Source organism: Salmo salar, unplaced genomic scaffold, assembly GCF_905237065.1.
Source record: "Salmo salar unplaced genomic scaffold, Ssal_v3.1, whole genome shotgun sequence".
In the NCBI taxonomy this organism is placed as follows: domain Eukaryota; kingdom Metazoa; phylum Chordata; class Actinopteri; order Salmoniformes; family Salmonidae; genus Salmo; species Salmo salar.
Window position 1 is genome coordinate 127,501 of NW_025550449.1, and position 15,000 is coordinate 142,500.

The following is a 15,000-nucleotide window of genomic DNA, read 5'->3' on the forward strand; positions in this document are numbered from 1 at the left end:
GGAGGAGAGAGGGGTGTGGAGGGAGGGAGGGAGGGAGGGAGGGAGGGGTGTGGAGGGAGGGAGGGAGGGAGAGAGAGAGGGGTGTGGAGGGAGGGAGGGAGGGAGGAGGGAGGGAGGGAGGGAGGGAGGAGGGAGGGAGAGAGGGGTGAAGGAGGGAGGGAGGGAGGGAGAGAGGGGTGTGGAGGGAGGGAGGGAGGGAGGGAGGGAGGGAGGGAGGGAGGGAGGGAGGGAGGGAGGAGAGAGGGGTGAAGGAGGGAGGGAGGGAGGGAGAGATGGGTGTGGAGGGAGGGAGGGAGGGAGGGAGGGAGGAAAGGAAGGGAATGAGGGAGAGAGGGGTGAAGGAGGGAGGGACAGAGGGGGAGATAAGAGATAGGGAGAGAGAGATAAGGTGGTTATTTCCGCATAACAAAGAGGTCAGGTAAAGGTCTTGAAAGATCTCTGTCAACGTCTCTCAAAATCAGAATGAAAACCAACTCATCAAAAATATGTGTTTTATCACAGCCGCTGTGTCAAATGACTCGTAGCCTACTGCCGTTGTGTCAAATGACTCGTAGCCTACTGCCGTTTTGCCAAATGACTCGTAGCTTACTGCCGTTGTGTCAAATGACTCGTAGCCTACTGCCGTTGTGCCAAATGACTCGTACCCTACTGCCGTTTTGCCAAATGACTCGTAGCTTACTGCCGTTGTGTCAAATGACTCGTAGCCTACTGCCGTTGTGTCAAATGACTCCTAGCCTACTGCCGTTGTGCCAAATGACTCATAGCTTACTGCCGTTGTGCCAAATGACTCCTAGCCTACTGCCGTTGTGCCAAATGACTCATAGCTTACTGCCGTTGTGCCAAATGACTCGTAGCTTACTGCCATTGTGCCAAATGACTCGTAGCCTACTGCCGTTGTGCCAAATGACTCCTAGCCTACTGCCGTTGTGCCAAATGACTCATAGCTTACTGCCGTTGTGCCAAATGACTCGTAGCTTACTGCCGTTGTGCCAAATGACTCGTAGCCTACTGCCGTTGGCTTTTTAGTTGGCTTTTCATAGCGAAGCATTCGGAAGGTCGAGACAGCAGGTGCAGTAGAGAGAGAGAGGGAGGGGGAGAGAGAGAGAGCGACAGAGCGAGAGCGACAGAGAGAGAGAGAGAGAGCGACAGAGTGACAGAGAAAGAGAGAGAGAGAGAGAGAGAGAGAGAGAGAGACAGAGACAGAGAGAGCCAGAGAGAGAGAGAGACAGAGAGAGAGAGAGAGAGAGAGAGAGAGCGAGAGCGACAGAGAGAGAGAGAGAGAGAGAGAGAGAGAGAGAGACGAGAGAGAGAGAGAGAGAGAGAGACAGAGAGAGCCAGAGAGAGAGAGACGAGAGAGAGAGACAGAGAGAGAGAGAGAGAGAGAGAGAGCGAGAGCGACAGAGAGAGAGAGAGAGAGAGCGAGAGCGACAGAGAGAGAGAGAGAGAGAGAGAGAGAGACAGAGACAGAGAGAGCCAGAGAGAGAGAGAGAGAGACAGAGAGAGAGAGAGAGAGGAAGACGTAGCACGTCCAGTGAACAGGTCAGGGTTCTAATTTGCAAGAGGCTGAAACCAGAGCATAATGTATAATGACGAGATGCTTATGTCTCCTCCCAAACAACTGCCTCCAGCTGTTTGCTTAGAAACTCTAGTGACAATAAGGAAGCCCTGCCTCCAGCTGTTTGCTTAGAAACTCTAGGGACAATAACGAAGCCCTGCCTCCAGCTGTTTGCTTAGAAACTCTAGGGTCAGGACATGGCAAGGGGGGTGTTTGTTTTGTGTTGTCGGGGGTTTTTGGGTTGTGTTCTATGTTTTGTATTTCTATGTTCTATTTTCTATTTTTTCTATTTCTATGTCTAGTTTATTGTTTTTGACCTTCGATTGGAGGCAGCTGTTCCTCGTTGCCTCTAATTGAAGGTCCTGTTTAGTAGGGGTGTTTTTTCTATGGGTTTTGTGGGTAGTGGTTTCTTGTTTAGCTGTGCGCCTGACAGGACTGTTTTTCGTCGTTCTTTTTATTCAGTGTTCATTTTATTTAATAAAGAAGATAATGAGCATTCACGTACCCGCTGCATTTTGGTCTAATTCCCACGACGCCTGTGACATACTTAGAAATTCTAGGGACAATAAGGAGTCCTGCATCTTGTGAACGTAGCGTACGTGTAGGTATGTACGGCAGGACCAAATCGGAAAGATGGGTAGGAGCAAGCCCATGTAATGCTTTGTAGGTTAGCAGTAAAACCTTGAAATCAGCCCTTGCCTTAACAGGAAGCCAGTGTAGGGAGGCTAGCACTGGAGTAATATGATCACATGTTTTGGTTCTAGTCAGGATTCTAGCAGCCGTGTTTAGCACTAACTGAAGTTTATTTAGTGCTTTATCCGGGTAGCCGGAAAGTAGAACATTGCAGTAATCTAAATCTAGAAGTGACAAAAGCATGAATTAGCTTTTCTGCCCCAAAAAATGTATTAAAAGTTTCAGATTTTTGCAATGTTACGAAGATGGAAAAAAGCTTCTCTTGAAATCTTTTTTCATTTTTATGTTCGTCAACAGAGAACAGGGTCCAGAGTAACGCCGAGGTCCTTCACAGGGTCCAGAGTAACGCCCAGATCCTTCACAGGGTCCAGAGTAACGCCCAGGTCCTTCACAGGGTCCAGAGTAATGCCCAGGTCTTTCACAGGGTCCAGAGTAACGCCCAGGTCCTTCACAGGGTCCAGAGTAACGCCCAGGTCTTTCACAGGGTCCAGAGTAACGCCCAGGTCCTTCACAGGGTCCAGAGTAACGCCCAGATCCTTCACAGGGTCCAGAGTAACGCCCAGGTCCTTCACAGGGTCCAGAGTAACGCACAGGTCCTTCACAGGGTCCAGAGTAACGCCCAGGTCCTTCACAGGGTCCAGAGTAACGCCCAGGTCCTTCACAGGGTCCAGAGTAACGCCCAGGTCCATCACAGGGTCCAGAGTAACGCCCAGGTCCTTCACAGGGTCCAGAGTAATGCCCAGGTCCTTCACAGGGTCCAGAGTAACGCCCAGGGGCTTTATTTGAGACGACTGTACAACCATCGAGATTTATTGTCAGAAACCCACAGCAGGTCTCTTTGTTTCTTGGGATTTAGAACTATCATCTATTGTCCGAGTTTAAAAGTAAAGCGTAAAGCCACCATCCACTTCCTTATGTCTGAAACACAGTCTTCCAGCGAGGTGCAATTTTGGTGCTTCACCATGTTTTCATTGAAATGTAAAGCTGTGTGTCGTCCGCATAGCAGTGAAAGTTTTGACATTGTGTTTCCGAATGACATCACCAAGAGGTAAAATATATAGTGAAAACAATAGTGGTCCTAAAACGGAACCTTGAGGAACACCGAAACTTACAATTGATTTGTCAGAGGACAAACCATCCACAGAGTGTCACGTCCTGACCAGTAAAAGGGGTTATTTGTTATTGTAGTTTGGTCAGGGCGTGGCAGAGGGGGGGGGGGTGTTTGTTTTGTGTGTTTCGGGGTTTTTGTTCTATGTTATTCTATTTCTATGTGTTTATCTAGTTTTTCTATTTCTATATTGGGGGTTTAGGAACAACCTCCAATTAGAGGCAGCTGGTTGTCGTTGTCTCTAATTGGAGGCCATATTTAAGTGGGTTATTTTTCTCTTGTGTTTTGTGGGTGGTTGTTTCCGACTGTTTTCGTCGTTCGTTTTGTGTTTTTTTTTTTTTCCTTCGAATAAAGAGAAGATGTTCACTATACCCGCTGCAGTTTGGTCCACTCCATACGGCGAACGTTACACAGAGACAAGCTGATATCTCTCCCGAACAGATCAGACCTAAACCAGACAAGAACTTGTCCACGTAGACAAATTAGAGTTTACGATCTCTCCAAAAGAATGTGGTGATCGATGGTGTCGAACGTGGCAGTAAGGTCTAGGTCTAGGAGGATCAGACGCAGAGCTTTGGTGTGACGCCGTTAAAAGGTCATTTATACAGGCAGGTCACCCGTGATACAAGTCAGTATTCGACACACATCCATGTCTGAGGGCGATGGGAGATGACATGGAAAACCAACCACTAGGGGCAACAGTGAGCCCTGTTACGTCCTAGTAGCTTTCAGTTTTGTTAGGGCATGTTTGAATCCCGTGATAAAGTTGTTTTTTTTTATTTATTTTTTGTTATAATCCTAAACCTTAACACTTACCTTATCCATTCAGAGTTAATACCTAACCTTAAGTCTAACCTTAAAACCTTTTAACTTCTTAAAACTTCTACGGGATCGGTTGAGCTAACGTAGGCTAATGCGATTAGCATGAGGTTGTAAGTAACAAGAACATTTCCCAGGACATAGACATATCTGATATGGGCAGAAAGCTTAAATTATTGTTAATCTAACTGCACTGTTTAATTTACAGTAGCTATTACAGTGAAATAATACCATGCTATTGTTTGAGGAGAGTGCACAGTTTTGAACATGAAAAGTTATTAATAAACCAATTAGGCACATTTGGGCAGTCTCAATACAAAACTTTGAACAGAAATACAATGGTTCATTGGATCAGTCTAAAACTTTGCACATACACTGCTGCAATCTAGTGGCCACAATCTAAATTGCAGCTGGGCTGGAATAACACATTATGGCCTTTCTTTTGCATTTCAAAGATGATGATGCAAAAAATTACAAAAGAACGGTTTAGTTTTGTTCTATGTATTATCTTTTACCAGATCTGTTGTGTTATATTCTTCACATTTCCACAATCTTCAAAGTGTTTCCTTTCAAATGGTACCAAGAATGTGCATATCCTTGCTTCAGGGCCTGAGTTACAGACAATTAGATTTGGGTATGTCATTTCAGGCGAAAATTGAAATAAATGGGCGGATCCTTAATGCCTAAACTTAACCTTTATTAAAAACGTTGAATTAATACGTTTGTAACAACTTTGAAATTTACCGTTTGAGAAATGTACCATCTTCATGACTTCGGTCTCAGTGCTACGACGGAGTCTAAAACCAGACTGGGGATTCAGGAAGGCAGTGAGTTGCTGAGCAACAGATTTTGTCTAAAATGTTCGAGAGGAACGGGAGATTGGTCACAGGCCCATATTTATTAGATGTTCCCGGGTCAAAGGGTTTGGCTGTTTCAGGAGAGGCTTTATTACTACCGGTTTTAGTGAGTTCGGTTCACATCAGGAGGACAGGCAGACTTTTATTGTCTTCAACACAGTCAGTCAGTCAGTCAGTCAGTAAAACAGTCAGTCAGTCAGTAAAACAGTCAGTCAGTCAGTCAGTAAAACAGTCAGTCAGTCAGTCAGTCAGTCAGTCAGTAAAACAGTCAGTCAGTCAGTAAAACAGTCAGTTAGCCACCCAGTCAGTCAGTTAGCCACCCAGTCAGTCAGTAAAACAGTCAGTCAGTCAGTCAGTCAGTAAAACAGTCAGTCAGTCAGTAAAACAGTCAGTCAGTCAGTAAAACAGTCAGTCAGTCAGTAAAACAGTCAGTCAGTCAGTCAGTAAAACAGTCAGTCAGTCAGTAAAACAGTCAGTTAGCCACCCAGTCAGTCAGTTAGCCACCCAGTCAGTCAGTAAAACAGTCAGTCAATCAGTCAGTTAGTCAATAAAACAGTCAGTCAGTAAAACAATCAGTCAGTAAAACAGTCACTCAGTTAGTCATTCAGCTAGTCAGCCCACCCACCCAGAGTCTGTAGTGATATCAGCCGGTCTAGGTGGTGTTAACCCTTACCCACCCATCAGCCGGTCTAGGTGGTGTTAACCCTTACCCACCCAGAGTCTGTAGTGATATCAGCCGGTCTAGGTGGTGTTAACCCTTACCCACCCATCAGCCGGTCTAGGTGGTGTTAACCCTTACCCACCCAGAGTCTGTAGTGATATCAGCCGGTCTAGGTGGTGTTAACCCTTACCCACCCAGAGTCTGTAGTGATATCAGCCGGTCTAGGTGGTGTTAACCCTTACCCACCCATCAGCCGGTCTAGGTGGTGTTAACCCTTACCCACCCAGTGTCTGTAGTGATATCAGCCGGTCTAGGTGGTGTTAACCCTTACCCACCCAGAGTCTGTAGTGATATCAGCCGGTCTAGGTGGTGTTAACCCTTACCCACCCAGAGTCTGTAGTGATATCAGCCGGTCTAGGTGGTGTTAACCCTTACCCACCCAGAGTCTGTAGTGATATCAGCCGGTCGAGGTGGTGTTAACCCTTACCCACCCAGAGTCTGTAGTGATATCAGCCGGTCTAGGTGGTGTTAACCCTTACCCACCCATCAGCCGGTCTAGGTGGTGTTAACCCTTACCCACCCAGAGTCTGTAGTGATATCAGCCGGTCTAGGTGGTGTTAACCCTTACCCACCCATCAGCCGGTCTAGGTGGTGTTAACCCTTACCCACCCATCAGCCGGTCTAGGTGGTGTTAACCCTTACCCACCCATCAGCCGGTCTAGGTGGTGTTAACCCTTACCCACCCATCAGCCGGTCTAGGTGGTGTTAACCCTTACCCACCCAGAGTCTGTAGTGATATCAGCCGGTCTAGGTGGTGTTAACCCTTACCCACCCATCAGCCGGTCTAGGTGGTGTTAACCCTTACCCACCCAGAGTCTGTAGTGATATCAGCCGGTCTAGGTGGTGTTAACCCTTACCCACCCATCAGCCGGTCTAGGTGGTGTTAACCCTTACCCACCCATCAGCCGGTCTAGGTGGTGTTAACCCTTACCCACCCATCAGCCGGTCTAGGTGGTGTTAACCCTTACCCACCCAGAGTCTGTAGTGATATCAGCCGGTCTAGGTGGTGTTAACCCTTACCCACCCATCAGCCGGTCTAGGTGGTGTTAACCCTTACCCACCCATCAGCCGGGCTAAGTGGTGTTAACCCTTACCCACCCATCAGCCGGTCTAGGTGGTGTTAACCCTTACCCACCCATCAGCCGGTCTAGGTGGTGTTAACCCTTACCCACCCATCAGCCGGTCTAGGTGGTGTTAACCCTTACCCACCCAGAGTCTGTAGTGATATCAGCCGGTCTAGGTGGTGTTAACCCTTACCCACCCATCAGCCGGTCTAGGTGGTGTTAACCCTTACCCACCCATCAGCCGGTCTAGGTGGTGTTAACCCTTACCCACCCATCAGCCGGTCTAGGTGGTGTTAACCCTTACCCTCCCATCAGCCGGTCTAGGTGGTGTTAACCCTTACCCACCCATCAGCCGGTCTAGGTGGTGTTAACCCTTACCCACCCATCAGCCGGTCTAGGTGGTGTTAACCCTTACCCACCCAGAGTCTGTAGTGATATCAGCCGGTCTAGGTGGTGTTAACCCTTACCCACCCATCAGCCGGTCTAGGTGGTGTTAACCCTTACCCACCCATCAGCCGGTCTAGGTGGTGTTAACCCTTACCCACCCATCAGCCGGTCTAGGTGGTGTTAACCCTTACCCACCCAGAGTCTGTAGTGATATCAGCCGGTCTAGGTGGTGTTAACCCTTACCCACCCATCAGCCGGTCTAGGTGGTGTTAACCCTTACCCACCCATCAGCCGGTCTAGGTGGTGTTAACCCTTACCCACCCATCAGCCGGTCTAGGTGGTGTTAACCCTTACCCACCCAGAGTCTGTAGTGATATCAGCCGTCTAGGTGGTGTTAACCCTTACCCACCCATCAGCCGGTCTAGGTGGTGTTAACCCTTACCCACCCATCAGCCGGTCTAGGTGGTGTTAACCCTTACCCACCCATCAGCCGGTCTAGGTGGTGTTAACCCTTACCCACCCATCAGCCGGTCTAGGTGGTGTTAACCCTTACCCACCCATCAGCCGGTCTAGGTGGTGTTAACCCTTACCCACCCATCAGCCGGTCTAGGTGGTGTTAACCCTTACCCACCCATCAGCCGGTCTAGGTGGTGTTAACCCTTACCCACCCATCAGCCGGTCTAGGTGGTGTTAACCCTTACCCACCCATCAGCCGGTCTAGGTGGTGTTAACCCTTACCCACCCAGAGTCTGTAGTGATATCAGCCGGTCGAGGTGGTGTTAACCCTTACCCACCCAGAGTCTGTAGTGATATCAGCCGGTCTAGGTGGTGTTAACCCTTACCCACCCAGAGTCTGTAGTGATATCAGCCGGTCTAGGTGGTGTTAACCCTTACCCACCCAGAGTCTGTAGTGATATCAGCCGGTCTAGGTGGTGTTAACCCTTACCCACCCAGAGTCTGTAGTGATATCAGCCGGTCTAGGTGGTGTTAACCCTTACCCACCCAGAGTCTGTAGTGATATCAGCCGGTCTAGGTGGTGTTAACCCTTACCCACCCAGAGTCTGTAGTGATATCAGCCGGTCTAGGTGGTGTTAACCCTTACCCACCCAGTGTCTGTAGTGATATCAGCCGGTCTAGGTGGTCTTAACCCTTACCGACCCATCAGCCGGTCTAGGTGGTGTTAACCCTTACCCACCCATCAGCCGGTCTAGGTGGTGTTAACCCTTACCCACCCATCAGCCGGTCTAGGTGGTGTTAACCCTTACCCACCCATCAGCCGGTCTAGGTGGTGTTAACCCTTACCCACCCATCAGCCGGTCTAGGTGGTGTTAACCCTTACCCACCCAGAGTCTGTAGTGATATCAGCCGGTCTAGGTGGTGTTAACCCTTACCCACCCAGAGTCTGTAGTGATATCAGCCGGTCTAGGTGGTGTTAACCCTTACCCACCCAGAGTCTGTAGTGATATCAGCCGGTCGATGTGGTGTTAACCCTTACCCACCCAGAGTCTGTAGTGATATCAGCCGGTCTAGGTGGTGTTAACCCTTACCCACCCAGAGTCTGTAGTGATATCAGCCGGTCTAGGTGGTGTTAACCCTTACCCACCCATCAGCCGGTCTAGGTGGTGTTAACCCTTACCCACCCAGAGTCTGTAGTGATATCAGCCGGTCTAGGTGGTGTTAACCCTTACCCACCCAGAGTCTGTAGTGATATCAGCCGGTCTAGGTGGTGTTAACCCTTACCCACCCATCATCCGGTCTAGGTGGTGTTAACCCTTACCCACCCATCAGCCGGTCTAGGTGGTGTTAACCCTTACCCACCCATCAGCCGGTCTAGGTGGTGTTAACCCTTACCCACCCATCAGCTGGTCTAGGTGGTGTTAACCCTTACCCACCCAGAGTCTGTAGTGATATCAGCCGGTCTAGGTGGTGTTAACCCTTACCCACCCATCAGCCGGTCTAGGTGGTGTTAACCCTTACCCACCCATCAGCCGGTCTAGGTGGTGTTAACCCTTACCCACCCATCAGCCGGTCTAGGTGGTGTTAACCCTTACCCACCCAGAGTCTGTAGTGATATCAGCCGGTCTAGGTGGTGTTAACCCTTACCCACCCATCAGCCGGTCTAGGTGGTGTTAACCCTTACCCACCCATCAGCCGGTCTAGGTGGTGTTAACCCTTACCCACCCATCAGCCGGTCTAGGTGGTGTTAACCCTTACCCACCCATCAGCCGGTCTAGGTGGTGTTAACCCTTACCCACCCATCAGCCGGTCTAGGTGGTGTTAACCCTTACCCACCCATCAGCCGGTCTAGGTGGTGTTAACCCTTACCCACCCATCAGCCGGTCTAGGTGGTGTTAACCCTTACCCACCCATCAGCCGGTCTAGGTGGTGTTAACCCTTACCCACCCAGAGTCTGTAGTGATATTAGCCGGTCGAGGTGGTGTTAACCCTTACCCACCCAGAGTCTGTAGTGATATCAGCCGGTCTAGGTGGTGTTAACCCTTACCCACCCAGAGTCTGTAGTGATATCAGCCGGTCTAGGTGGTGTTAACCCTTACCCACCCAGAGTCTGTAGTGATATCAGCCGGTCTAGGTGGTGTTAACCCTTACCCACCCAGAGTCTGTAGTGATATCAGCCGGTCTAGGTGGTGTTAACCCTTACCCACCCAGAGTCTGTAGTGATATCAGCCGGTCTAGGTGGTGTTAACCCTTACCCACCCAGAGTCTGTAGTGATATCAGCCGGTCTAGGTTGTGTTAACCCTTACCCACCCAGAGTCTGTAGTGATATCAGCCGGTCTAGGTGGTCTTAACCCTTACCCACCCATCAGCCGGTCTAGGTGGTGTTAACCCTTACCCACCCATCAGCCGGTCTAAGTGGTGTTAACCCTTACCCACCCATCAGCCGGTCTAGGTGGTGTTAACCCTTACCCACCCATCAGCCGGTCTAGGTGGTGTTAACCCTTACCCACCCATCAGCCGGTCTAGGTGGTGTTAACCCTTACCCACCCAGAGTCTGTAGTGATATCAGCCGGTCTAGGTGGTGTTAACCCTTACCCACCCAGAGTCTGTAGTGATATCAGCCGGTCTAGGTGGTGTTAACCCTTACCCACCCAGAGTCTGTAGTGATATCAGCCGGTCGATGTGGTGTTAACCCTTACCCACCCAGAGTCTGTAGTGAAATCGGCCGGTCTAGGTGGTGTTAACCCTTACCCACCCAGAGTCTGTAGTGATATCAGCCGGTCTAGGTGGTGTTAACCCTTACCCACCCATCAGCCGGTCTAGGTGGTGTTAACCCTTACCCACCCAGAGTCTGTAGTGATATCAGCCGGTCTAGGTGGTGTTAACCCTTACCCACCCAGAGTCTGTAGTGATATCAGCCGGTCTAGGTGGTGTTAACCCTTACCCACCCATCATCCGGTCTAGGTGGTGTTAACCCTTACCCACCCATCAGCCGGTCTAGGTGGTGTTAACCCTTACCCACCCATCAGCCGGTCTAGGTGGTGTTAACCCTTACCCACCCATCAGCCGGTCTAGGTGGTGTTAACCCTTACCCACCCAGAGTCTGTAGTGATATCAGCCGGTCTAGGTGGTGTTAACCCTTACCCACCCATCAGCCGGTCTAGGTGGTGTTAACCCTTACCCACCCATCAGCCGGTCTAAGTGTGTCTGTGAGGAAGTGGTATATTGTTCTCGTTCAGTTCCTTACTCAGCAAATCACACAAACTATTCAAAGGATGCTGCAAATACATGTTTATTCAGCTCTTTGTTTGTTTACATGTTTATATTTACAACGTGGTTACACACCCTGACAGACACGTTAATTTAAAACATTTTAAAATCAGCATCAAAAAGGAAATTTAAAAATTAAATATTCTAATATTACAACACATTATACCAGGTCAGGTGGACACTCTAGTGAACACATTACTGGAACTTGAGATACAACTGACAGAGAGGGATGGAGGGAGGGAGAGACAGAGAGAGAGAGAGAGAGAGGGAGAGAGAGAGAGAGAGAGGGAGAGAGAGAGAGACAGAGAGGGAGAGAGACAGAGATGGAGAGAGATGGAGAGAGACAGAGAGGGAGAGAGAGACAGAGAGAGAGAGACAGAGATGGAGAGAGATAGAGAGACAGAGAGAGAGAGACAGAGATGGAGAGAGAGAGAGAGAGGAAGGAAGAGAGAGAGAGAGAGAGAGAGAGAGAGAGAGACAGAGAGAGACAGAGAGAGACAGAGACAGAGAGAGAGAGAGAGAGAGAGGGAAGGAGAGAGAGAGAGAGAGAGAGAGAGAGAGAGAGAGAGAGAGAGAGAGGGAAAGAGAGAGAGGGAGGGAGAGAGAGAGAGAGAGCGAGAGAGAGAGAGAGAGAGAGAGAGAGAGGGAAGGAGAGAGAGGGAAGGAGAGAGAGAGAGAGAGAGAGAGCGAGAGAGAGAGAGAGAGAGAGAGAGAGAGAGAGTTATCATTAATAATTAAATCATTACAAAAAGTATAGAGATGTATTCACAAACAGTTTTTTTTGTATTATTTTCTTCCCTTGTCTCCATTCTCTAGTCATGGTCTGTGACCTGGCGGCCTGCCCCTGGCTCTACTGCTGATGATGATGATGGTGATGATGAAGGTGTTTCAAGTACGACAGTCTTATTCCAAGGCGAGGCAGACACACACAGCGCTCATAGAGAGGGGATGACCACTGTGAAAGACCTCTAGGATTGCATCCTAAATGAAAACCTTATTCCCTATATATAGTGTACAACTTTTGACTCCAGCCCTATAGGGAATAGGGTGCCATTTGGGACATAATACCCTAGAGTTTCTTCTGGAAACTTCTAATTTTCTAAAGGACATCAATGTCCTGGTTGGTTATTGTCCTGTCTCCTCCTCTCCTCTGATTGGTTAGAGAACTGTCAGTCAAGTTGGTTTATTAATACCTGCTTGCTTTAGAACCCGGTACAATCCGGTGTGATCCGGTACGATCCGGTGTGATCCGGCGTGACCCGGTATGATCCGGTGTGATCCGGTGTGATCCAGTGTGATCCGGTGTGATCCGGTGTGATCCGGTACGATCTAGTTTGATCGGTGTGATCCGGTACGATCTGTTTTGTCGGTGTGTGACCTGGTGTGAACCAACAACTGTCTCCAACAGGTCGTCAACTCTCAGAACACAGTCGTCAAAACAGTCGCCGGTTACTATGACAACAACCGAACAGGTTGCCGTGGAGACGTGCAAGAGACACACCTCTCTGCTTCAACCAACCGCCTACTGTTCATTACAATAAGTTATTATAGATCTGCCTCTCTATGTTAAAATATAGATCTGCCTTCTCTATGTTAAAATATAGATCTGCCTCTCTATGTTAAAATATAGATCTGCCTCTATAATGGCCCCCCTATTCTCTATGTTAAAATATAGATCTGCCTTCTCTAATGGCCCCCTATTCTCTATGTTAAAATATAGATCTGGCTCTATAATGGGCCCCTATTCTCTATGTTAAAGTATAGATCTGCCTCTATAATGGCCCCCTATTCTCTATGTTAAAATATAGATCTGCCTCTATAATGGCCCCCTATTCTCTATATTAAAATATAGATCTGCCTCTATAATGGCCCCCTATTCTCTATGTTAAAATATAGATCTGCCTCTATAATGGGCCACTATTCTCTATGTTAAAATATAGATCTGCCTCTATAATGGCCTCCTATTCTCTATATTAAAATATAGATCTGCCTCTATAATGGCCCCCTATTCTCTATGTTAAAATATAGATCTGCCTCTATAATGGGCCACTATTCTCTATGTTAAAAAATATAGATCTGCCTCTATAATGGCCCCCTATTCTCTATGTTAAAATATAGATCTGCCTCTCTAATGGCCCCCTATTCTCTATGTTAAAATATTAGGGACATTCTAGAGGGAATGAGGGAAGGAATAGGGGGCCATTAGGGACAGTCTAGAGGGAATGGGGGTTTGGGGCCATTAGGGACAGTCTAGAGGGAATGAGGGAAGGAATAGGGGGCCATTAGGGACAGTCTAGAGGGAATGGGGGTTTGGGGCCATTAGGGACAGTCTAGAGGGAATGAGGGAAGGAATAGGGGGCCATTAGGGACAGTCTAGAGGGAATGAGGGTTTGGGGCCATTAGGGACAGTCTAGAGGGAATGAGGTTTGGGGCCATTAGGGACAGTCTAGAGGGAATGAGGGTTTGGGGCCATTAGGGACAGTCTAGAGGGAATGAGGGAAGGAATAGGGGGCCATTAGGGACAGTCTAGAGGGAATGGGGGTTTGGGGCCATTAGGGACAGTCTAGAGGGAATGAGGGAAGGAATAGGGGGCCATTATGGACAGTCTAGAGGGAATGAGGGAAGGAATAGGGGCCCATTAGGGACAGTCTAGAGGGGATGAAGGTTTGGGGCCATTAGGGACAGTCTAGAGGGGATGAGGGTTTGGGGCCATTAGGGACAGTCTAGAGGGAATGAGGGAAGGAATAGGGGGCCATTAGGGACAGTCTAGAGGGAATGAGGGTTTGGGGCCATTAGGGAAAGTCTAGAGGGAATGAGGGAAGGAATAGTGGGCCATTGGGGACAGTCTAGAGGGAATGAGGGAAGGAATAGGGGGCCATTAGGGACAGTCTAGAGGGAATGAGGGTGTGGGGCCATTAGGGACAGTCTAGAGGGAATGAGGGTTTGGGGCCATTAGGGACAGTCTAGAGGGAATGAGGGAAGGAATAGTGGGCCATTAGGGACAGTCTAGAGGGAATGAGGGTTTTGGGCCATTAGGGACAGTCTAGAGGGAAAGAGGGTTTGGGGCCATTAGGGACAGTCTAGAGGGAATGAGGGAAGGAATAGGGGGCCATTAGGGACAGTCTAGAGGGAATGAGGGAAGCAGACAGACAGACAGACAGACAGACAGACAGACAGACAGACAGACAGACAGACAGACAGACAGACAGACAGACAGACAGACAGACAGACAGACAGACAGACAGACAGACAGACAGACAGACAGACCTTATGTCTAAATATACTTCATATCTAACTAACATTACATCTGGTATCATTCCAACCCTGTTCGGATGTACTGTAGACTGCAGTTTAACTGATGAGTGAAATTAAATAAATAAAAATATATAGTCTGATTAAAGAATAGCTTAGCGTGTATGTTGTTGTTATATATAATAAATACATGTCTTGTTTATCCACAGTCGCTTGGTGAGCAGTGCTTCTCCTTCAGTAACTCACACAGTTTAACATAGTTGGTGTCGTTCAGAGACTCTCTTCTTCATCATTCCATTCCAGAGATAAGAGGAGGAGAGGGGAGAGAGAGAGGGAAGAGAAGAGAGGAGGGGAGAGAGGAGGGGGGAGATAGAAGAGAGAGGAGGAGAGGAGAGAGAGAGGGGGAGAAAGAGTGAGAGAGAGAGAGGAGAGGAGGAAAGAGAGGAGGAGAGAGGAGAGAGGGAGGAGAGAGAGGGAGGAGAGGAGGAAGGAGAGGAGAGAGGGGGGAGAGGGAGGAGAGGAGAGGAGGGGAGAGAGAGAGGGAGGAGAGGAGAGAGGGGAGAGAGAGAGGGAGGAGAGGAGAGAGTGGGGAGAGAGAGGGGAGAGAGGAGAGAGAGGGGGGAGAGAGAGGAGAGGGGGATAGAGAGAGGGAGGGAGGAGAGGAGGAGAGAGGGGGAGAGAGAGGAGAGGGGGGATAGAGAGAGGGAGGGAGGAGAGGAGGAGAGAGGGGGGAGAGAGAGGAGAGGGGGGAGAGAGAGGGGAGAGAAGGGAGAGAGGGGGGAGAGAGAGGAGAGGGGGAGAGAGAGGAGAGGGGGGA